The sequence below is a fragment of the Phacochoerus africanus genome, chromosome 7 (assembly GCF_016906955.1).
Source record: "Phacochoerus africanus isolate WHEZ1 chromosome 7, ROS_Pafr_v1, whole genome shotgun sequence".
Classification (NCBI taxonomy): Eukaryota; Metazoa; Chordata; class Mammalia; order Artiodactyla; family Suidae; genus Phacochoerus; species Phacochoerus africanus.
In genome coordinates this window covers 57,839,190-57,865,049 of record NC_062550.1, presented here as the reverse complement: position 1 = coordinate 57,865,049, position 25,860 = coordinate 57,839,190, and the positions used below count along the sequence as shown (strand labels likewise).

At 39.0% G+C, this 25,860-nt stretch overlaps 2 pseudogenes; both read left to right on the top strand.

The window, feature by feature from the left end:
* Positions 1 to 18,551: 18,551 nt before the first annotated feature.
* LOC125131781 (MORF4 family-associated protein 1-like) lies at positions 18,552 to 18,911 on the top strand (annotated as a pseudogene).
* A 623-nt stretch (positions 18,912 to 19,534) lies between these two features.
* LOC125130409 (ubiquitin-conjugating enzyme E2 S-like) lies at positions 19,535 to 25,428 on the top strand (annotated as a pseudogene).
* Positions 25,429 to 25,860: the final 432 nt, after the last annotated feature.

The following is a 25,860-nucleotide window of genomic DNA, read 5'->3' as shown; positions in this document are numbered from 1 at the left end:
GGGGAAATAAAAAAATGAAAAATAAAATAAAATCAAAATATTAAAAAAACAAAAAAATTTGCTGAATGATAACACATTAGACTTGTCAATCATTTCTTCCTCAGTGGATACATTTATGAAATCTTCAGCTGAGAGCATATTTTAATGGAGTTAAAAAGTCCCATGAGGAGTTCCCGTCGTGGCGCAGTGGTTAACGAATCCGACTAGGAACCATGAGGTTGCGGGTTCGGTCTCTGCCCTTGCTCAGTGGGTTAACGATCCAGCGTTGCCCTGAGCTGTGGTGTAGGTTGCAGACGAGGCTTGCATCCCGCGTTGCTGTGGCTCTGGCGTAGGCTGGTGGACGCAGCTCCGATTAGACCCCTAGCCTGGGAACCTCCATATGCCGCGGGAGCGGCCCAAGAAATAGCAAAAAAGAAAAAAAAAAAAAGTAAAAAAAGTCCCATGAAAGCCCTGAATCCATTTGGAATAGTGGCATGGATTCATCATTCTGAAAAGGAAAGGGGGGACCTGGGAGCACAGAGACAAATTTTATCTTCTTTGTGATTATTTTCTAGGGACTAACTTAAAGAATTTATATAAGTGTTATTTTGGAGGGAAAAAGAAATGTTTGATATTCAACAGTTAAGACTTTCTAGTGTGCCATGGGGGTAAAATATAAAAGGTTTTATTAATATTCAAATATTCATCATACATTTTTATTTATACATAGCATTTATTCCCAGAGCTCTTGGGCCTTTGCAGACATGTTACAATTCAGCCTCAATTTATCTCCATGAGTGTGTCACTAAAGTGTGTGAGGAGGAGGTGTAATTCTATTATCTTCAGATTACCGATACAGAAAAGAAAGCAGAGACAGATAAAGTAATTTATCTATGGCCTCACTACACATAAGTTGTTGAGCAAGGCATAGAACCTGTCATGTGATATATATCTCTCCTGTCAGATAAGAATACCAGTGCCCCAACCCGGCTGGGACCTGCCTTTTTCTTAACCCTTAGTATCAATGGATGGAAGGATGGGAAGGTGGGGTCCTGTTCAGGGAAATGAAAATGAACAGTTCAGTCTGCAATAAATCATTGCAAATATTGTTGCTGTGAATTTGGTGGCTGTTAGGTGAGGCAAGTGTCAAGACTAGCTGAAAATTCAGAGCAGCTTTCATCCCTCAGATGAGCATCTGTATAAAGGTTTGGGGCCCTCCCTTGCTGCTCCTCCCATCATACCCTCAGTTCATTGGCTTCAAACCTGGTGTTGTCGAGTAAGTACCTCTGCAGCTCTGCCATAGCTGAATGAGTCATGAATCTTAACCTAGCATCTCACACCAGAATCACACTGCAGTCACTCTGCAAGGTAAAACTTAGCACATGCAAGGCTCTGGCACTAAGCCAGTTCTGAAATAAGACTTTCACTTTGTTTTTCCTTCAATTATTTTCAAGTCAAAAAGTCATCATTCAGAGGAAAATAAAGGGACATCTAGCATGAATATTTTCACATAAGGATAATAAGCAATCATTTGCTATTTTTGTTTATAAAAATCTACTTCCCTTGCTTCTTGAGAAAAATGAAATGAGATAGTAGAATAATTATTAAAACTCAATGTTTAAGATTAAATGGCTAATGGAGTTCCCATCGTGGCTCAGTGGTTAACGAATCCGACTAGGAACCATGAGGTTGCGGGTTGGATCCCTGGCCTTGCTCAGTGGGTTAAGGATCTGGCGTTGCCGTGAGCAGTGGTGTAGGTCACAGACACGGCTCGGATCCTGCGTTGCTGTGGCTGTGGCATAGGCTTGGCAACTACAGCTCTGATTAGACACCTAGCCTGGGAACCTCCATATGCTGCGGGTGCAGCCCTAGAAAAGGCAAAAAGATAAAGTGGCTAAGATCAATTATTTTGAGTAAAGGTATGAAAAATTGCCTAAAGCTTGAAATCAAATTCTTCCTTATTTTGTTATGATTATGAATGCTTGAATTTAGGTAAGAAAAATGACATTCAAAAAGTTGGAATGGCTTAGATACAAACTCATTCCTCTGACACTTAAAGCAAACCAAAATAAAGTCTCCATTATTTTTTCCACTTTTATTAAAAAATAATTGATACATCTCACTGTATAAGTTTATTTAGGGGGTTATTATATTTTTTATTTTTCAAATGATTTTTATTTTTTCCATTATAGCTGGTTTACAGTGTTCTGTCAATTTTTCTGCTGTACAGCAAAGTGACCCAGTCACACATACATATATATACATTCTTTTTTTCACAATATCCTCCATCATGCTCCATCATAAGTGACTAGATAGAGTTCCCAGTGCTATACAGCAGGATTTCATTGTTTATCCATTCCAAAGGCAATAGTTTACATCTATTAATCCCAGATTCCCATCCCACTTCCTCCCCTTCCCTCTCCCCATTGGCAACCACAAGTCTCTTCTCCAAGACCATGAGCTTCTTTTCTGTGGAAAGGTTCATTTGTGCCATATATTAGATTCCAGATATAAATGATATCATATGGTATTTGTCTTTCTCTTTCTGACTTACTTAACTTAATATGAGAGTCTCTAGTTCCATCCATGTTGCTGCAAATGGCATTATTTTGTTTTTTATGGCATAGTAGTATTCCATTGTGTATATACACCACATCTTCTTAATCCATTCATCTGTTGATGGACATTTAGGTTGTTTCCATGTCTTGGCTATTGTGAACAATGCTGCAATGAACATATGGGTGCATGTGTCTTTTTCAAGCAAGGTTTTGTCTGGATATATGCCCAAGAGTGGGATTGTAGTTCTATATTTAATTTTCTGAGGTACCTCCATACTGTTTTCCATAGTGGTTGTACCAATTTACATTCCCATCAACAGTGTAGGAGGGTTCCCTTTTCTTCACACCCTCTCCAGTATTTGTTATTTATTGACTTATTAATGACGGCCATTCTGACTGGAGTGAGATGGTACATCATAGTAGTTTTAATTTGCATTTCTCTAATAATCAGTGATGTTGAGCATTTTTTAATGTGCTTTTTGGCCATCTGTGTATCTTCTTTGGAGAAATTGCTATTCAGGTCTTTTGCCGATTTTTCCATTGGGTTGTTGGCTTTTTTGCTGTTGAGTTGTGTAAGTTGTTTGTATATTTCAGAGAGTAAGCCCTTGTCAGTTGCAATGTTTGAAACTATTTTCTCCCATTCTGTAAGCTGTCTTTTTGGTTTTTTTATGGTTTCCGTTGCTGTGCAAAAGCTTGTCAGATTGATTACATCTCATTGGTTTATTTTTGCTTTTATTTCTGTTGCCTTGAGAGACTGACCCGAGAAAACATTTTTAAGGTTAATGTCAGAGAATGTTTTGCTTATGTTCTCTTCTAGGATTTTGATGGCATCTTGTCTTATGTTTAAGTTTTTAAGACATTTTGAGTTTATTTTCATGCATAGTGTGAGGGTGTGTTCCAGTTTCATAGCTTTACATGCAGCTATCCAGTTTTCCCAGCACCACTTGCTGAAAAGATTGTGTTTTTCCCATTTTATATTCTTGCCTCCTTTGTTGAACATTAATTGACCATAGATAGGTGTCTGGGTTTCACTGTATAAGTTTAAAGTGGACAGCATGATGGTTTGATTTACATATATTATGAAATGATTGTCACAATAGGTTTAGTTAACATCCATCTGCTCAAATAGATAGAATAAAAAGAAAAAAATACACCTTATAATAGGAACTCTTAGGAGTTACTCTCTTAACAACCCTCCTATATATCATACAGCAGTATTAGTCATAGTTGCCATGTCATACATTACTTTTCTTGTACTTATTAATCTCATAATTAGAGGTTTATACCTTTTGATCACCTTCCTCCAATTCCTCCTCCTCCTACTCTTTTCTTTTTAAGACTTTAAGAGCAGTTATAGCTTAACAGCAAAATTGAGATTTCCCATTATCTTCTCCCCCAACACATGCATAGCATCCCCCCATTATCAACATCCCCCACTAGAGTGTTACATTTGTTACAAATGATGAAATTACATTGACACATCATAAGCACCCCAAATCCATAGTCTACATTAAAGGTTCACTCTTTGTGGTGTATATTCTATGGGTTTGCACAAATGTATAATGACAGGTATCCTTCATTATGTATCATATAGAGTATTTTCACTGCCCTAAATATTCTCTCTAACCAGCCTATTCATCCCTACCCACTTCCCCTACCCTGGAAACCACTAGTTGTTAATCAGTGATCTTACCATCTTAGTTTTGCCTTTTCCAGGATTTCATATACTTGGAACTGTACACCACGTAGCCCTTTAAGATAGGCTTCTTTCTCTTAGTAATATACATTTAAGTTTCCTCCATGTCTTTTCATGGCTTGATAGCTACTTGATTTTTAGTGCCATATAATACTCCATTGTCAGGATGTACCAGATGTGTTTTTGTTTTGTTTTGTGTTGTTTTATCCATTCACCTACTGAAGGATATCTTGGTTGCTTCCAATTTTTGGCAATTATGAATAAAGCTGTTATAAAACATTCATGTGCAGGTTTTTTGTGGACATAGACTTCTGACTCCTTTGGGTAATACCAAAGAATACAATTGCTCTATCATGTGATAAGAATATGTTTAGTTTATAATATACTACAAAACTGTTCCAAAGTATCTATACCATTTTTCATTTCTACCAGCAATGAGATTTCCTGTTGTTCCACATCTTTGTTAGCAATTGGTATTATCAGTGTTTTGGATTTTAGCTGTTCTAATAGTTATGTAGTGGTATCTCATTGTTTTAATTTGCAATTCCATAATGACATATGACATGTCATTCACCATCCATATACCTTCTTTGGTGAGGTCTCTTTTTTTTTTTTGTCTTTTTGCCATTTCTTGGGCCGCTCCCGCGGCATATGGAGGTTCCCAGGCTAGGGGTCCAATCAGAGCTGCAGCCACCGGCCCACGCCATAGCCACAGCAATGCAGGATCCGAGCCGCGTCTGCAACCTACACCACAGCTCACGGCAACGCAAGATTGTCAACCCACTGAGCAAGGGCAGGGACCGAACCCGCAACGTCATGGTTCCTAGACTGATTTGTTAACCACTGCGCCACAACGGCAACTCCGGTGAGGTCTCTTCTGCCCCTTTTTTGCTGTGTTGATTTCTTATTTTTTGATTTTTTCTTTCTTTCTTTCTTTCATGTCATCTGTCAACAGTGGCAGTTTTACTTTTTCCTTTCCAATTTGGATGACTTTTTAAAAAAAATCTGATTATTATGGCTAGGACTTCCAGTACTGTGTTGAATAAAAGAGGGGTAATAATGGGCATCCTTACATTGTTCCTAATCTTAGAGGAAATAAGTATGATGCTGACTGTAGGTTTGTCATATATGACCTTTTTTATGTTGAGGTATGTTCCCTTGCTACCTGCTTTGTTGAGACCTTTTATTATAAATGGATCTTGAAATTTGTCAAAAGCTTTTTTTTAATGTATTGAGATGATCATATGATATTTATAATACAATTTATTAATTTAGTGTATTGCATTGATTGATCTGCATATATTGAACCATCCCCAGGATAAATCTCACTTGATCATGGAGTATGATCATTTTAATACATTGTTAAATTTGGTTTGCTAATATTTTGATGAGGATTCTTGCATTTGTGTATCAGTGATTTGGCTGTAATTTTCAGGTATGTGGTGTCTGTCTGGTTTTGGTATCAGGATGATTCTGGCCTTATATAATGAGGTAAAAATTGTTTGTTCCTCTTCAGTTTTGTGGAATAGTTTGAGAAGGACAGTGTTCATTCTTCTTTAAATATTTGATAGGATTCACCTATGAAGCTCTCTGGTCCTAGACTTTTATGTGTTGAGAGGTTTTTTCATCAATGACTCAATTTCATTACTGGTAATTGGCTTGTTCATATTTTCTATATCCTTCTGATTCAGTCTTGGGAGAGTGTTGATTTCCAGGAATTTACCTGTTGTTCCGTTTGTCCTTTTTATTTGCATATAATTGTTCATAGCAATCCCTTGTGATCCTTTGTATCTCTTGTGTTATTTGTAACTTTTCCTTTTTAATTTCTCATTTTATTGATTTGGGCCCCTTCTCTTTTTTTCTTGATGAGATGAGTCTGGCTAAAGCTTTATCAATTTTTAAATTTTTTTTTCTAAGAACCAGTTCTTAGTTTCATTGATCTTTTCTATTGACTTTTAGTTTCTGTATCATTTATTTCTGCTTTGATATGTATGATTTTCTTGGCTGAGCCTACAGTATGCAGAAGTTCCTGGGCAAGGGACCACACCTGTGCCGCAGGGTTGACCCAAGTCACAGCAGTGACATGCCAGATCCTTAACCCACTAGGCCACCAGGGAACTACTAATCTTGATGATTTTTTTCTTCTACTCAAGTTGAGTTTTGTTTTTTTCTAGTTCCTTTAAGTATAAGGTTAGGTTGTTTATTTGAGATTTTTCTTATTTCCTGAGTTAGGTTGAATCTCTGTAAACTTCCCTCTAGAAATACTTTTTCTGTGTCCCATAGATTTCGGATCATTGTATTTCCATTTTTACTTATCTCCAAGTATTTTCTGATTTCCTTTTTGATTTCTTCAGTAACACATTCATTGTTTAGCAACACGTTGTTTAACCTCCATGTGTTTGTGGTATTGGCAGTTTTTTCTTATATTTGATTTCCAGTTTCATACTGATTGTATTCATAAAAGATGCTTGATATGATTTACATCTTCTTAAATGTATTGTAACTTGTTTTATGGCCTAGCATGTGATCTATCCTGAAGATTCCATGTGAATTTGAAAGAACATGTATTCAGCTGCTTTGAGGGAAAATTTACATATTTCTATATATTCCATCCAATACTGTGTTGTTTAAGGCTGGTGTTCCCTTGTTGATTTTTCTGCCTAGATGATCTGTCCACTGATGTAACTGGGATATTACAGTCCCCTGCTATTACTGTGCTACTATCAATTATTTCCTTTGTGTTCATCAATATTTGCTTTGTGTATTTAGGTGCTTCTATGTTGGGTGCATATAGGCTTAAAAGTGTTATTTCTTTTTGTTGGATCAATTCCTTTTTTATTAGATAACATCCTTCTTTGTCTCTTGCTACAGTCTTTGTTTTAAAGCCTATTTTTTTCTGATATAAATATTGCTATGCCAGCTTCTTTTTGTTTCTTTGCATGGAATACCCTTGTTTTCAGTCAGTGTGTGTCTTTAGATCTAAAGTAAAACTTTTATAGGCAGCATATATATGGGTCTTGTTTTTGTATCTATTCAGCCACTCTATGTCTTTTGATTTGTAAATGCATTTCATCCATTTACATTTAAATCAATTATGACAAGTATGTACTTATTGCTATTTTGTGAATTTTGGGGAGATTGTTATTATAGTTCTTTTTGTTTCTTTCTTTTAGTTCTCTTCTCTTGTGATTTGATGAAAATATTTAATGTAATGTTTAGGTTCTTTTCTATTTTTGTATATTTATCTATTATAGTTTGGGGTTTGTTTGTAGTTACCATGAGGTTTATAAATAGCAACATATATATATATATGATTATTTTAAGGATTATTTCTGATATGTGAACACATTCTAAGACACCTGCATTTTTACTCCCTCCCTCATGTTTAATGATTTTGACATAATTTTTTTTTTTGTCTTTTGTCTTTATAGGGCTGCAGCCATGGCATATGGAGGTTCCCAGGCTAGGGGTCTAATCAGAGCTGTTGCTGCTGGCCTACACCACAGCCACAGCAACACCAGATCCGAGTTGCATCTGCGAACTACACTACAGCTCACGGCAATGCTGGATTCTTAACCCACTGAGCAAGGCCAGGGACTGAACCCACAACCTCATCGTTCCTAGTTGGATTCGTTTCCACTACACCACAATGGGAACTCCAATTTTGACATAATATTTTACATTTTTATTATAAATGTGGATGATTTTACTACTCTCGTCTTTTAACCTTCCTCTAACTTTATAAGTGGTTGATCTCTTACCTTTCTGTATATTTGCCTTTACCAATGAGATTTTTGCTTTCATAATTTTCATATTTCTAGTTGTGTTTTTTGTCTTCCATTTAGAAAAGCCCCTTTAACATTTACTGTAAAGCTGGTTTTGTGGTTTTGAGCTCTTTTAGCTTTTGCTTGTCTGTAAAACTCTATCTCTTCTTCAAATCTGAATGATAACCTTGTTGGATATAGTTTGTTAGTTGTAGGTTTTTTTCTTTCACCGAACTACAAAGTTTCTGCTGAAAAGTCAGTTGTCAGTCTTATGAGAATTCTCTTCTCGATCAACAGTTTAAGAATCTGTCTTATCTTTAATTTTTGGTATTTTAATTATTATACATCTTGATGTAGACCTCTTTGGGTAGATTTTGTTTGGGGCTTTCTGTGCTTCCTGGACCTAGATATCTGTTTCCTTTCCCAGATAAAGAAAGAGATGGTTGTTGTTGTTGTCATTGGTTTTGTTTTGTTTTGTTTAAGGCTGTGCTTGTGGCATTTGGAAGTTCCCAGATTAGGGGTTGAATTGGAGCAGGCTGCAGGCCTATGTCACAGCCAAGGCAACACCAGATCCAAGCTGCATCTGCAGCCTACACTGCAGCTTGTGGCAATGCCAGATCCTTAACCCAAGGATCAGGGATCAAACCCACATCCTCACAGAGATTACGTTGAGTTCTTAACCCACTAAGCCACAATGGGAATTCCAAGAAAGTTTTTACCTATTAAGTCTTCAAATACACTTCTCTATCCCTTTCTCTCTTTTCCTTCTGGGAGCCCTACAATGGGAATACGAGTACACTTGATGTCTTCTCAGAGATCTCTAAAACTGTCCTCATTTTAAAAAAATTCTTTTATCAGTCCAACTTGGGTAATTTCAATTACTGTGTGTCCCAGTCGCAATCCATTCTCTGTACCATCTAATCTACTGGTGATTCCTTCTAGCATATTTAAATTTCAGTTTATCTCTTCTTTTTATTTTCCAACCCTTTATTAAACTTCTCCCTGTATTTAGCTATTCTTCTCCTGAGTTCATTGAGCATCTTTATAATTATTCCCTTAAACTTTTTATTGAGTAGATTATTTATCTCCACTTGCTTAGTTTTTCTTCTGGGGTTTTATCTTGTGACTTTGTAATACATTCCTTTGTCCCTTCTCTTTACCTAATTCTTTATTTTTATTTGCATATATCAGGAAGGTTGTTTACCTTTCCCAATCTTGGAGGAGTGACCTTAAATAGGAGATGCTCCATGGGGCCCAGCAACATGTTACCCTCTGGTCTCAAGAGCTATATGATCTAGAGGTATCACTTATATGGGCAGAGTGGGCCCTTTTTTTGTGGCAGGGCCAATTACTGTAGGCACATTGATACGTGGGACTGGTCCTCAACCCAGCTAGCTGCCAGGCCCTAGGGTCCTGGGGCTGGTGCTGGTTCACTGATCAGTTGGGCCAGATCCCAGAGTGGCTGGCTATGGGGTTTGGGGTGGTGTCAGCCCACTGGTGCATGGGGCCAAATCCTGGACACAGCTGGCCATGGGACTCTGGGTTCTTGGAATAGGTGGTTGCTGGAGTGTCCCAGGGCTGGTACTAGACTGCTGGTGGGTGGTACTGGGTCTCAGGGATGCTAACTGCAGGTCCCAGGGGTGCAGGTATTGCCTACTGATGGGTTGGGCCAGGGCCTAGGGATCCATGGGCTGATGTTGGCCCAATAGTGAGCAGAGCCAGATTCTGAAGCATCTGGTTGAGGAGACCCCACCGCTGGTGCCAACCTGTGGTAAATGGCGCTGTGTCCTAGCAGCTTATTGCTTGCTCTGTTGAGTCCTAAGACTGGTGTCAAATGGCTGTTTGGGAGGTAAGCCCTTTATACTCATGGCTAAGGGAAGACTCCAAAATGGTGCCTGTCAGCATCCTTGTGGAAGAATGAGCTCTCCCAAGTAGCTGCCACCAGCATCTATAATCCTAGCGAGGGACCCACTCTGAGAGTCTCTCCAAGAGCAGTCTGGGTCAGATTCAGTCTTCTTTCAAATTACAGCCTCTGTACTAGGTTTTGTAGCGTGAGATTTTCTACAACCATCCTGCTTTCCCATATGAAAGCCATGCAGGCTTTCAATGTCAGATGTTCTGTGTGCTTGTTTTCCAAATGCAGGACCTCTGGGATGAAGAGCCCAATGTGGGGCTCAGACTCCGCACTCCTTGAGGAGACTGCAACTGTGAACATCTCCTGTTTTGGGGTCAGCTAGCCAGGGGGAACTTTAACTTCACCTGTCTCTGCTCCTCCTACTCTTCTCATTGTGATTCCTTTTTTATATCTTTAGTTGTACAAAATATTTTCTGCTAATCTTCAGGTAGTTTTCACTGATAGTTTCTCTGAAAATAACTGTAATTTTTGTGTGCCCACAGAAGAGATCAGTTCAGGGTTTTCCTACTCTGCCATCCTGGCTGCTCCCTGGCATCCTCTCTTTCTTTTTTCCTAGTTAGTCTGGCTAAAGGCTTATCGATTTTATTGGTTTCTTCAAAGAATTAGCTTTTGGTTTCATTGATTTTTCTCTATAGATTTGCTGTTTTCAATTTCATTCGTTTTTGCTCTAAATCTTATTATTTCTCTTCCGCTGCTTAATTTGAGATACTTTGTTCATCTTTTTCTAGTTTTCTAACATCGAAGCTTTAATGATTGATTTTTAGGTCTTTCTTCTTTCCTAACATATGCATTTAATGCTATAAATTTCCCCAAAAAAAACTGCTTTCACTGCATTACACAAATTTTGAACTTGTTTTTTCACTTAGTACAAAATATTGTCTAATTAATCTTGAAATTTCTTCTTTGACCCATGTGTTATTTAGAACTATGTTCCTTAGTTTTCACATATTTTGGGATTTTCCAATTATTTTTGTTACTGATTCCTGGTTTAATTTCATTATAGCCTGAAAGCAGACATTTTATGATTTCTATTCTTTAAAATTTGTTAAGATGTGTTTTATGGTCCAGAATGTCCTCTAACTTGGTGGATATTACATATAAGTTTGAGAAGAATGTGTATTCAGCTGTTATAGGATAAAGTACTCTGTAGTTATCAATTAATCCAGTTGATTGGTGGTCCCTTCTATTTTTACAGTCTCCTTTTTTTTTTCCTATATTCCTAAATGGATCTCACAATATAATTAAATGTATTATTTCTTTACTCAAAATATGTATCACATTTTCTCTTATTTACTTATTTTTTTTTTAGTATTCCCACTGCTTATAATGTACTTCTCCTCCATCACAACTAAAAATGATAAAAGTTTTAATTCACTAGGTAGGTATAATAACTCTAAATTTATATGCATCTAATAACATCAATCACAAAATATGTAGAGTAAAACTTTTAAAATGAAGGAAATATGAAGATAATAATTTTTATAGATAAGTAATTAAGGTCTCTGTCTCATATTCTTGTGTGTGTTTGTTGTTCTTGTTGTTATTTTGCATTTTAGGGCTGCACCTTTGGCATATGGAAGTTTCCAGGCTAGTGGTCGAATCAGAGCTACAGCCTCCAGCCTATACCACAGCCACAGCAATGAGGGATCCAAGCCATGTCTGCGACCTACACCACAGCTCGTGGCAATGCTGGATCCTTAACCCACTCTGTGAGGCCAGGGATCAAACCAGCATCTTCATGGATCCTAGCCAGGTGTGTCAACTGCTGAGCTATGAAGGGGACCCCCTGTTTTTTTTATTATTATATTTTTTATTACTCAATAAATTTATTACATTTATACTTGTACAATGATCATCACAATCCAATTTTATAGGATTTCCATCTTACAACCCCAATGCATCCCCCACCCCCCAAACTGTCTCCTTTGGAAACCATAAGTTTTTCAAAGTCTGTGAGTCAGTATCTGTTCTGAAAAGAAGTTCATTGTGTCCTTTTTTCAGATTCCACATGTCAGTGAAAGCATTTGATGTTGGTGTCTCAGTGTCTGACTGACTTCACTTAGCATGATAATTTCTAGGTCCATCTATGTTGCCAAAAATGCCAGTATTTCGCTCCTTTAATGGCTGAGTAATATTCCACTGTGTATATGTACCACATCTTCTTTATCCACTCCTCTGTCGATGGACATTTAGGTTGTTTCCATGTCTTGGCTATTGAAAATAGTGCTGCAAAGAACATTGGAGTACATGTCTTTTCAAGTCATGGCTTTCTCTGGATAGATGCCCAGGAGTGGGTGTTTTGTTTTGTTTTTAACAGCCCTTTAAAAATGTAAAAATAATTTTTAGCTCTCTGGCCCAAACAAAAACAGGCCAGGGTCAGATTTGGCTGGCCTGAGAGCTTTTGTTTGCTGACTCCTGCTATAGATCATACAGACATTAAAATGATCATAAGAAGATATTATGAAAAATAATAAACTTGGCATAAAGTTCATGCCAATAAACTTAAAAATTCATATGACATGGACAAAAACACAAATTACCAAAACAAACACAAGAAAAGAAAGCCTAAATTGTCTTAGAGCTACTAAAGAAACTGGACTGTTAATTTCATTCTTTCCCACAGAGATTAACAACAGGCCCAGATGGCTTTGCTGGTGAATTCTACCAAACATTTAAACAGACTTTTCTAGACAACAGTAAATGAGGGATTATTTCCCATCATTTTTGCAGGAGCTTAATAAACTTGATGTCAAAACATGACAGATATAAAGCCAGGACCTTTGGGTGATAAACAAATGCATTAAGAGCAACCAAAAGAAAGACTCTGAGCTCACCTCTTCTCATGAGCACACCAAAATCACAACTATCTGCAGAACAACCATCAGTGAAGATGACTGGAACCTACTAGAAAAGATCTTCAATAACTAGATACATAAAGAAGTAACCACGACTGAAACTGTGCAGGTCCCTATGGGGCCCTCCCAGGTACAAATCTTTTTGTTTGCAGGAAACAGGCTTCACTCAGCCTCTTAAGGCCATCCCAAATACCAAAGGGCAGATTCAAACAGTTGCTAATCAGGAAAAGGAGGGAACCCAGAAACAAAGGAGGAGCAGAAACAATAGTGTAGGAGTTCTCTTGTGGCACAGCGGGTTAAGGATTGGGCTTTGTCTCCGATTGCTGCTGTGGCGTGAGTTTGATCCTTAGCTTGGGAACTTGCACAAGGCATGGACACAGCCAAAAAAAAAAAAAAAAGGAAAAAGAAGATTCCTTCTCCAGAAATACACATTAAAAAAAAAAAAAAAAACACAGAGGATTAAGATGGCGGAATAGAAGGACTGGAACTCAACTTCTCTCCTAAAAACAACAAAACTCACAACTAAAGACTGAGCAATCTCCACCCAAATGGACTGGAAACCTTAAAAAAGATACCCTACTCCAGAAGAAAAAGAGGAGGCCACATCAAGAGGTAGGAGGGGTGATTTCGTGATATAAACAACCCCATACCTCCCGGGTGGGAAGCTCCACAGACTGAAAACTAACTGCTTCACAGAGACTCACCTACAGGAGTGAGAGTTCTGAACCCCACATCAAACCTTCACATGCAGGGATCCGGCACTGGGAGAAAGAGCCCCTGGAGCATCTGGCATTGAAGGCCAGTGGGGTGTGTGTGCAGGAGCTCCACAGGATTGGGGGAAACAGAGACCCCATTCTTAAAAGGCACACACGGACTTTCATGTGCACTGGGTCCCAGGGCAGAGCGAGGTCTCCATAGGAATCTGGGTCAAACCTGACTGCAGTTCTTGGAGGACATCCTGGGAAAACAGGGATAAATGTGGCTTGTTGTGAGGGAAGGACATTGAAGGCAAAGCTCTCAGGAATATTCAGCAGCGTGCCTTTCTCTGGAGGTGCCATTTTGGGAAAATCTGGCCCCACCTGTCAGTCAGCGCTGAGAAGAACCAGGGCAAACAACAATCCAGGTGGGTCACAGCCCCGCCCCTCAGTAAACAGGCTACCTAAAGACCCCTCAGGCACACAGCTGCCTCGAATCCCATCCAGAGACTAAGCCCCACCCACCAGAGGGATTGGAATCAGCTCCACCTACCAGTGGGCAAGCATCAGCCCCTCCCATCAGGAAGCCTACAGCAAGCCCCCATACAGACTTCAGCCACAAGGGGGGCAGACACCAGAAGTAAGAGAGGCTACAACCCTATTATCTGTAAAAAGGTCACCACACCAAAAACCTATAAAAATGAAAAGGCAGAGAAGTATAACTCAGATGAGGGAGAAAGGAAAAACCCCAGAAAAATAGCTAAGTGAGGAGGAGATTCTCAGCCTCCAGGAAAAAGACTTTAGATTGTTGATGCTGAAGATGATGCAAGACATTGGAAATAAACTGGAGGCAAAGATTGATAACTTACAGGAAACACTGACCAAAGAGATACAAGATATAAAACTTAAACAAGAAGACATGCAAAATACAATAACTGAAATAAAAAAAATTCACTAGAAGCAGCTAACAGCAGAATACAGGAGGCAGAAGAATGAATAAGTGAGGTGGAGGACAGATTAGTGGATATTACGGATGCAGAACAGAAAAGAGAAAAAAGATTGAAAACAAATGAAGAGAGTCTCAGAGAACTCTGGGACAACATTAAATGCACCAACATCCGTATTATGGGGTACCAGAAGGAGAAGAGAGAGAGAAGGGGAAGAAAAAATAATTCCAAGAGATAATAGCCGAAAACTTCCCTCACATGGGAAAGGAACCACTCACTCAAATCCAGGAAGCACAACGAGTACCATATAAAATAAACCCAAGGGGGAATACACCAAGAAACATATTAATCAAACTAACCAAAATTAAAGACAAAGAGAAAATCTTGAAAGCAGCTAGGGAAAAGAAACAAGTAACACACAAGGGAACCCCAATAAGGTTATCAGCAGATTTTTCAGCAGAAACTCTGCAGGCCAGAGGGAGTGGCATGATATACTTAACGTGATGAAAGGAAAAAATCTCCAACCAAGATTAATCTATCCAGCAAGGCTCTCATTTAGATTTGAAGGAGAAATGAAAACCTTCACGGATAAGCAAAAGTTGAGAGAATTCAGCAACACTAAACCAGCCTTACAACAAATACTAAAGGAACTTCTCTAGGCAGAAAAGAAAAGACAGCAACAGGAAACAAAAATTCCACAAATGACAAGGCTCACCAGTAAAGCTACATATACAGTAAAGATATGAAATCATCCATGCACAATTATACCACCAAAATCAGAAATCATGAGAAGAGGTGGGTACAAATGCAGGACACTGGAGATGAAATTGCAATTAAGAGACCAACAACTTAAAACAATCTCATATACATATAGACTCTTACATGAAAACTTCAGAATAACTGCAAACCAAAAAGCTGCAATTGATACACAAACAAGGAATCTCTGGAGAAGAAATATATCTCATAGTAAATAAGTGCATAATCCACCATGAAGGGGGTCATTTGATATCATTCTTGGAATGCTGAAGTCTTCTTACATCTGATTCTGATTTCCTCTCCTTCAAAGAATTTATGATAATTATAATTAAATAATGCAACTGTACAATTAAATAATACAGTTCTACAATTGTATAGTTAATAACCATTTCTCTCCATGGTACAATGTAAGGTCTATAATGTCTTGTTTATCACATCACCTAGAATGGTGTAATGCCTATATTGAAGAATCAATAAGATGTAACAAATTGTGAGGACATATTTATATAGCTACACTGTTTTTTAACCAATTTATGCATTTTATATTTTACTTATTTTCAAAGGGTATATTATTTTTGTTATTCTTACCAGTTAAGTTATTCTTTTTATTATGCTATGCAAAATATTTAATGGTATATAAAGCTTTCTTCTTTATAAATTTTAGTTGCATAATATACGCAATTTTAATATAATGCTAATTTTTAAAGAAAAATTGAATATAATAGATAATACTAAATAGTAAAGATGAAAGCCATACAAAATGGGATAAAGTATAGAATAGATTTCCTATTTGTCTCAGCATATTTTCCATTCCACTTCTCCAGAGGGAGTCACTTAATCTGTTTCTTAAGATCCATGATATAATAATCTGTATGAATGTAATTGTGTTTAAATATATGTATTTTATTCTGTAAAAAAAATAAAAACATGACAAAAATATCATGAGAAAGAAAAATTCTTTGCCAATGTCACCCAGAATGCAGATTGAAAAATCCAAATAAAATATTAACAAATCTAATTTGGCAAAATGTAAAAATTTGGGTTTATTCCAGGAATACAAAATTGATTGAACAGGAGTTTCCATTGTGGCTCAGCAGAAACGAATCTGACCAGGAACCATGAGGTTGCAGGTTCAGTCCCTGTCCTCTCTCAGTGGGTTAAGGATCTGGCATTGCCATGAACTGTGGTGTAGGTTGCGGACATGGCTTGGATCCTGCATTGTTGTGTCTCTGGTGTAGGCCACTGGCTACAGCTCTGATTCAACCCCTAGCCTGGGAACCTCCATATGCTATGAGTGTGGCTCTAAAAAAAAAAACAAAAAAAAAACCAAGATTGATTGAACAGTCAAAAATCAACCAATATAATTTATTACATTAATGGAATAAGAGGAAAATCACATGACCATCTTAATAAAGAGACAAAAATATTTTGATAAAATTCACTATTCATAGTAAAGATTCTTAGCAAACTAGGAAGAGAAGGGAATTTCTTTATTTCAAAAATTATGTCAACAAGAAATACACAGGAGCAGTTTAGTGGTGAAACGGTAAAAGCTTTCCTCCTGAGACCTGGAACAAGACAAGTATGTTTGCTGTCACCACTCCCATTAAACACTGAACTGAAGGTTCCAGCCAGTGCAGAAAGGGAACATAGCTACTATGGGGGGGGGGGAAGGTGAGGGGGAGGTGGAGAGGGACAGAGAGAAAGAAAGAAAAAGGAGGAAAATATTGAAAAAGAAATAGGAAATAACACTTTCATCACTCACAGATGATATGTGAGTATATGTTAATAAAAATTCCAAAAAAGGCATGTAAATTGGTATAGGAAAAGAGTAGAGTTCCTACAGAAAAATAAAATCAGAACTACTATATGATCTAGCAAATTCTACATCTTCTTCTTTCTCTGTTTTCTTTTTTTTTTTTCTTTTGTCTTTTTATGGCCACACCCGTGGCATATAGAGGTTCCCAGGCTAGGGGCTGAATCAGAGCCATAGCCACCAGCCTACCCACAGCCACAGCAACACCAGACCACAGTGGCATCTGTGACCTACAGCCATGGTTTGTAGCAATCCTTTAACCCACTGAGCAAGACCAGGGAGTGAAACTGCATCCTTGTGGATACTAGTCAGGTTCTTAACCCACAGAGCAACAACAGGAACTCCTTTTTTTTTTCCCTACTTCTGAGTATATATCTGAGGGAAAATAAATCACTGTCTCTAAGAGATACCAGCACTCCCAGTTTCATTGCAGCATTATTTGCAATAGCCAAGACATGGAAACAACCTAAGTGTCCAACAAAGGATGAATGAATTTTAAAATGTGATACATATATGTATGTGTGTGTGTGTGTCTATGTGTGTGTGTGTGTGTGTGTGTGTGTGTATACATATATATATATGTCATAAAAATGAAGAAAACCCTGCTGCTTGCAACAATATATATGAACTAAGGGCATTCTGCTAGGTAAAATAAATCAGACAGAGAAAGATAAATAATGTACCATCACACATATATAGAATCTAAAAAACTCAAACTCATAAAAACTGAACAAATTGCCAGGGGTTCAGGGTGTGGGATGAAGAAATGTGGTCAAACTGTAACCACTTCAGTTATGAGTAAATCCTGGGATTATAATATACAGCATGGTCTCTTCAATTAATAATACTGTATTGTGTATTTGAGAGTAGCGCAGAGAGTAGATCTTAAAAGTTCTCTACACAACAGAAAAATTATAACTGTGTGAGGTAATAGATATGTTAACTAACCTTATGGCGCTGGTCATTTCAAGATATATATATATATATATATATATATATATATGATGTCATCACATTGTACACCTTAAATTTACACAGATATATATGTCAATTATATCTCAGTAAAGCGAAGGGGGGGGAAGGAATCCCAAAGGAATTAACGGATATTCTGCATTAACAGGAGAGTCCAACAAAGTTGCTACATAAAACACACAAAAACATTTCCTACCCCAGGTCATGAAGGCTAGTCTCCTGTTATCAAGCTTGAGATACACTCAAATGCATTTCTTCATATCAGCAACAGTCAGAAAATAAAATTTATAAATAATACCATTTCTAAGAAAGCTGAAAACATCCAATTACCAGATATCAAATATAACCAAAGATAAACAGAACACGCCATGTCGTGAAAGTGCCGCAAAACTGCGCAAGTTGACGGCTGCGTGTCCACCTAGTTCGCAGTTCCTCTGCTTGTGGACGAACTGTTTCTTTCCAGGGCAATTGCGAAGCGGGAGGCGTGAAGGGACCATTTTAAAGGGACTCAGGAATACTGTCGGCCGGGAGTGTGGGTGGCTTCCATTGAAGCAGCAACTGTCGGGGGGGAGGTGGGTGTAAAGCAGTGACAGGGAAAATGCGGCCCTTGGACTTGGACGAAGTGGAAGCTCCGGAGGAGGTGATGTGCTGGAGGATTGCGGGCTGTTCCTACTCTGATCATTGACGAGATGCGACGACATGCAGCGCTCACCCAAGAGCACGGACAGACGTATCACGTATCTGAGGACCAGGAGCAAGTTGTGGGAGATGGACCGTATGCTCATCCAGATGAAAACGTAGGTGGAGGCCTTGGAGGAGAACGCTTTGAATCGCGTTCCCACCGGAATGCTGACGAGAGACAGTTGGTAGTTGGGCAGGAAGGTCAAGAAGATGGAGAAAATGGCAGAGATGTCAGTGCTGCTGGTCTGGAGGATTAGAGAAAAGTGAATCGTCTTGAAGGAGGGTTGGAGGTTCACAGCTAATGGACTCTGGTCAGCTGGTAAGAATGGCCTGACACCTCGAGGAAACTGAAACGGTATGTCATTTTCTCTGTTTTGGCTTTTTAGGTTTTTTTACCCTCATGTCACAGTCTGTCTTAGGGTCAGTGGTTGGTGACCTCCATAGAGGTTTAGATCGTCAAATACATTGGTTCTTGAAAAATAACCTTTGTTCCAGAAATACTCTAATGGGCGCTTAATCAACAGCTGTTTCCATGGTCACATTTTTCTTTGTTGTGTTTTTTAAATGTTGGGTGTGGCAGTGTATTTTTCTGTTACCCCTGTGACCTGATTATTTTCTGAAACTTTGGAAGGCTTGAAGGCTTGGGGTCAGAATCTCCCCACTTTAGAGGTCCAGGAGAAGGTACAACTTAGATGTAGCTCATCTGGGATGTAGGAATGAGATCGCTTTGGGAAGAACTAGAGGACAATTGGTGATGAGAGATGGTTCTGTATCTATTTTGGAACTTTAATTTCTCTGTGAGATAAAGGAGGAGAGCTGTGTTTTGTGGCATATTATCTTCTGTATATTGTCTAATCTGACAGGTGATCCTGAATGACAAAGAATCTTGAATAGGGAATGATGGAGTACCCTTCACTGTTTTATACCCTCACACATTATAGGGGTTTCAGAGCATCGCATCACAGAGATAATCTACAAAGAGCCTTAGAGGCTGGAGAAAGGAAAAGGCGTCATCGGGGCCACCAAGTCCTTTCTAGTTTATCAGGGCAGTAGACCCGACTGGGATTTGATAGCAAAATCAAACATGTGATAAGTGTTTATTTGTCTTGAAAAACAAAGACCTAAAAAGCCTTTTCTTGAAAATACTTTTTTTTGTGGAGTTCCTGTTGTGGCTCAGTGGTTAACGAATCCAACTAGGAACCATGAGGTTGCTGGTTCAATCCCTGGCCTTGCTCAGTGGGTTAAGGATCTGGTGTTGCTGTGAGCTGTGGTGTAGGTTGCAGACACTGCTCGGATCCCATGTTGCTGTGGCTCTGGCGTAGGCCAGTGGCTACAGCTCTGATTTGACCCCTCCATATGCTGCAGGAGTGGCCCAAGAAATCGCACAAAGACAAAAAAAAAAAAAAAATTTTTTTTTTGTTCAGATGGCCAAAGCCTCTGTGTGTAATGAAAGAATGATAAATGAATTTATTTTGAAAGAGGAAAAAAAAAACACAAAACAAATCAAAACAAAAAAAATGAGCACCCATGGTGGGGGGACCTGCAGGCATGGTGCCTGACTGCCCAGAGGAAACTGAAAGTGGAGCAGGGGCACCAGGGCAGTAACAATGGCAGTTGGGCCCCCAGTAACCAGCTGGCAGCCAGAGAGGTGGGAGGACCCTCCCCTGGCCAGCTGCATTCTTGAACTCCAGTGTGGAGAACCTGCCCCCCATATCATCCTCCTGGTGTTCAAGGAGGGGACAGTGCCACCATTTGACCCACCTGATGGCGTCAAGGTCATTCCCAGCAAGGAGGACCTCACCGACCTCACTGAGGGCCTTCAGAGGATCCCATACACCAGAGACCTATTCCACATGAAACTCCTGCTGGGGAAGGACTTTCTTGCCTTCCCACCCAAGACCTACCTCCTGACCAAGATCTTCTACCCAAATGTGGGTGCCAGTGGCAAGTGTCAGCATGCTCAAGAGGGAGTGGACAGCTGAGGTGGGCATCCAATGTGCGTTACCATCAAGTGCCTTCTGATTCACCCTAACCCCAAGTCTGCTGTCAGTGAGGAGGCAGCCACCTGCTCTTGGAGAGCTAGGCTGAGTAGTACCTGCTCAGAGATCCCTTGGGGCAGAGATGGGCCCAGTGGCAAGAGGGCTTCAGCCTCCACTGCTGACCCCAAAGCCCTTGTGGGCCCGAGAGGGGCTGAGGGTCCCATGACCAAGGAGCACAAAGGCAAGCCTGAAAAGAAGTTGGCAGCCAAGAGAAAGATGGTAGTGGGCCCTCCTCCCTCTCCCACCTGCCCTCCCCACCTGACCCCAACTCTGTCTCTAAGTTATTTAAGTTATGGCTGGGGTAGGGGCGAGCCTGAAGGCACTGGGACTTGGATTTGTTTTTCTAAGTAAAAACAGAAAAGGAAAAAACCCAGAGAACTATGAAACATTCCTGTGAGACATTAAACAAGACCAAATTAAATGGAGTGATGAACCACGTTAATAAATTTGAAGACTCAATAATATAAAGATGTCAGTTTTCTTCAAACTATTCTATAGATTCAGCAAAATCAGCGTAAAATCACAATCGGTTTTTTTTATTTGGTTTGAGTATATGTTTATCTTATTAAATGAGCATTGATGTTTATGCATATGTACATGTTTTATTGTTGTTTTTATGGAATTTGAAAAGCTGATTCTAGAAAATATATTACAGTGCAGTAGACTAGCCTGGCTCCAAAATGGAAATATATGAAAAGTCAGTGGACTTAGAATAGTGAGGGTACTCTTGAAGAAGTTTATGGTGAGAGAACTTACTCTATAAGACATTGATAATTTCCCTGATGTGGAAGTGATTGAGACAATATGATATTAATGAAAGGAAATAAAATAATGGGATAAAATCAAAACTCCAAAAATGGACCCATGAATATATAGGTTTATAAATGACTAAAATGACAATTTTTTTTTCTCTTTTTGCCTTTTCTAGGGCTGCTCCCACAGTATATGAAGGTTCCCAGGCTAGGGGTCTAATCAGAGCTGTGCCAGAGACACAGAGCAATGCAGGATCTGAGCCAAGTCTACGACTTACACCACAGTCACAGCAACGCTGGATTCTTAACCCACTGAGCAAGGCCAGGGATCGAACCCAAAACCTCATAGTTCCTAGTCAGATTCGTTAACCACTGTGCCACAATGGGAACTCCTAAAATGACACTTCTGAACAGTAGGGAATGCATAACTTTACAATAAATGTTGTTGAGAATATTGACTATCTCAATAGTGGTTTGCCAGGGTGGAGGCAAGGAGAAATGAACCTCGAACCCTGTCACATACCATTCAGAAAAACCAGCTGCAGGTGGAATGGAAGTTTAAAGGTGAAAAATGGAACTCTAAAGCTTCTAGAAGATAGGAGAAGATCTTCACCACCTACAGTAGGAAAAGGCTTTTTAAACAGGACACCAAAAGCATAATCGTAAAGGAAAAATTTATAAATTTTACTTCATTAAAAGTTCGTCAAGACACCAATAAGAAAGTACAAAGTAAGCCACAGAGTGAAAGACAATATTTTGTATCCCCTAAACAATCCTGCAAATCAATAATAAAGTCTGACAACCAGAAAGGATAGGCAAGAGAAAATGGGTCACTTCATGAAAGATGGTATCCAGTAGCCAATTAATATGTGAATATATGAACGGAACTCAACTCATGAGTTAATGTAAACTCAGGGGAAAATATAACCTAATATTAAATAAGATAACACAACTGTGGCATAATAAGAAATGTATATTTTGTCTCCGTCCCTAGTTCCTGGCACAGAGCTCCTAAAACCCTTGCGATCTCCTGAATGATAGGAATAACAGGAGCATTTTTTGTTATAATTGGCTAAGTCCTGGTTCCTGACACAAGAGTTTCGAAGACCCTTGGGATCTTCAGACTGATAGGAGTATCTTTTTTTATGCCAATGAGATGACTGGTCACTGGAGTCCCTAGATGGCTTCATGATGGGAGCTAGTGCCCAGAAAGATCAAGGCAGGATTCGAAAGTTAGAAATTTCAGTCCCACCTCCACTGACCTCCAGGGAGGGGGGAAAAAGACTATAGAGTTTGAGTTAATCACCAATGACCAGTAATTTAATCAGCTATGACTGTGTAATAAACCTCCATAAAAACTCTAAATAGCAGGGTTCAGAGAGCTCCCAGGTTGGTGAACAAATGGAGGAGTTGGGAAGGTGGCACTCCCAGAGAGGACATGGAATGTCTGCACCCCCTTCCCACACCTTGCCCAATATAACTCTTCATCTGGCTGTTCATTGTATCCTTTATATCATCCTTTGTGATAAATTGGTTATAGGCAAGTATTTGCCGAGATTCTGTGAGCCATTATAACAAATTATCAAACCTGAGCAGGGAGGTTGTAGGAACACCCATTTTTAGCCAACTATGGCAAAAGTGGGGGTAACCTGGGACCCCCTACCTGCAATTAGCATCCAAAGTAGGGGCATCATTGTGGGACTGAGCCCTTATGCTGTAGGGGCTTTGCCAACTCCAGACCGTAGGGTCTGAATTGAATTAAATTGTATAATATCCAGTGAGTAGTGTCCACAGAGAATTAGAGAATTTCTTGGTTTGAAAAACCCACAGATTTGGTGTCGGAAGTATTGTGAGTAGAGAGAATTTTCTTTTAACTACAAACCCATAAAAATGGCTAAAACTTAAAAGACTGACAATACCAATCATTGAGGCAAGTATAGAGCAGCAGGAACTCTCATCCACTGCTGCTTGTCAAGTATATTAGTACAACTCCCATAGAAAAGAAATTGGCACTATCACAGAGTTGAGGACAAGCACATCCTAGGCCCTAGTATTTCCACCTAGAAAGAGAGAGAACCAAAATGTGTGTATGTATACACCAAAGTGTTCCTAACAATATTATCTATACCTCCTTCAAACTTAAATCACCCAAATGAACATTAAGAATAAAATGGAGGAGTTCCTGTCATAGCTCAGTGGAAACGAATCTGAGGATTCAGGTTTGATCCCTGGCCTTGCTCAGTGGGTTAAGGATCTGGCATTGCTGTGAGCTGTAGTGTAGGTTATAGACACAGTTCGGATTCTGTGTTGCTGTGGTTGTGGTATAGGCTAGTGGCTTCAGCTCCAATTCATCCCCTAGCCTGGGAACCTCCATTTGCTGTGGGTGTGGCCCTAAAAAGACAAAAAAAAAAAAAAAGAGAGAGAGAGAATAAAATGGATAAATACTTTTTAGGTATATACAGTTGAAGATTTTAAAAGAGTGGAAATAAACAAACTACAGCTATAATAATATCCTGGGTAAATTTCACAAATATGTTGAGCAAAAAAAAAAAAAAAAAAAGCCAATCATGAAAACATTTATACTGTAGGATTCCACTTACTATAAAATTCAGAACAGATAGAATTATATAGAGTTTGGGGATACATTGCAACTGTAAAGCAAGTAGGAATTGAATACCATAATTGCTAGGAGGAGATGACGTGGACATGAAAGGGACTTTGGAAGTGTTAGCAAGATTCTGTTTCTAAATCTGAGTGGTAGTTTGCTTTGTGATAAATCATTAGGGCACACATTTTTGTCTCATACATTTTTATATATGCTTTGCTTTTTCAAGTTGTATCTTTTGAAAATTAATTTAGTAATAATAGAGAGGTTTGGGGGTTTTTTAAACTGAAGTATAATTGACATGTAATAGTATATTCCTTTTTGGTGTACACCATAATGATTTGATACATGTATATACTGCAAGATGATCACCACAGTAAGTTAACATCCATCACCCCAGACAGTTACAAGTTTTTTTCTTGTGATGAGAACTTTTAAGATCTACTCTCTTAACTTTCAAATATATAATACATATCGTTGAGTATAGTTACTGTTACTGAATTGAGTCCTGATTATAAAATGAGTACTCACAAATGTTAGTTGAAAGGAAAGTTGGCTTTAATCAGAATACTGGCAATGGTGGATTTAGTGTCCCCCCAAAACCACCTCCATAGATCCTACTCAGCCATGAAACTTTTAAAGGGAAGGAGGTAAGTAATCTCAATTAATCATTGAGATGGGAGTCAGAGTCATCACCATCCCCCCACTGCACAGGCTCATTGACTTCTTGTCATCTTCCTCTAGATATTATCTTGTTCACACAGTTTGGTCACACAATTTGGTCACCATATTACTGAAGGGGAAGCTGGGGAAGAGATCTGATCATCTAATTATTTTTCATTTCTACCTCTTTGATCTTGGGAAAGAACAAAGTTAGGCAAGGTATCATGTGATTGAAAGATTTGAAAGGTGTGCTTGGGCTGGAGATCAGTAGAGCCTGGGGGTGCCTGGTTTAAGGTTAGTCATGACAAAAGGGGTGCCTCCTGCAAAGACTTCTTTCCTGCCAAAAGCTGCTTACAAATCCCTACTTATCAGAACATCACTGCATTTATGTGGGAATATGAGTGAAGACTGGTCTTCTTTATCTTCCTAATGGTGACCCAGGGCACCATATTCTTAGAGTGCAAGATGTCAGCATGGGGCTGTAGCATCTCTTTGTTGATAATTGTAGTTGCCCTGTACTGCCGTTGGGCAGAACAAGCTACAAATATTTTGGTGCCCACCGAGAGAGAAATTATTATGAGCACAAGTGTTAATCCCATTCTCTTAAAGCCAGTTCTTGGAATTTTGCTAGCCATAGATTCAATATTGCTCAAGATGAAGCAGTTTATGTCATGGCCACAGTCTGGTCATCATGCAGTTAGCTTTTTCCATCTATGGTGGTTACAGCGTCTGTAAAACAACTCAGGAATGTGCATCAGACACCAAGTCTGTGACTCTATTGTCCTAATCATTAGCTACTTGAGTCTCTTTTGTGACTCAGGGACGCCTGAGAGATTAGGGCTGGGACACTTCGCTTTTCTTTCTTTTCTTTTCTTTCTTTCTTCCTTTCTTCCTTCCTTCCTTCCTTCCTTCCTTTCTTCCTTTCTTCCTTCCTTTCTTCCTTCCTTTCTTCCTTCCTTCCTTCCTTCCTTTCCTTCCTTCCTTTCCTCCTTTCCTTCCTTCCTTCCTTCCTTCTTTCTTCTTTCTTTCTTCCTTCTTTCTTCCTTTCTTCCTTCCTTCCTTCCTTCCTTTCTTTCTTCCTTCCTTCCTTCTTTCTTTTCCTTTTCTTTCTTTCTTTCTTTCTTCCTTCCTTCCTTCTTTCTTTCTTCCTTTCTTCTTTCTTCTTTC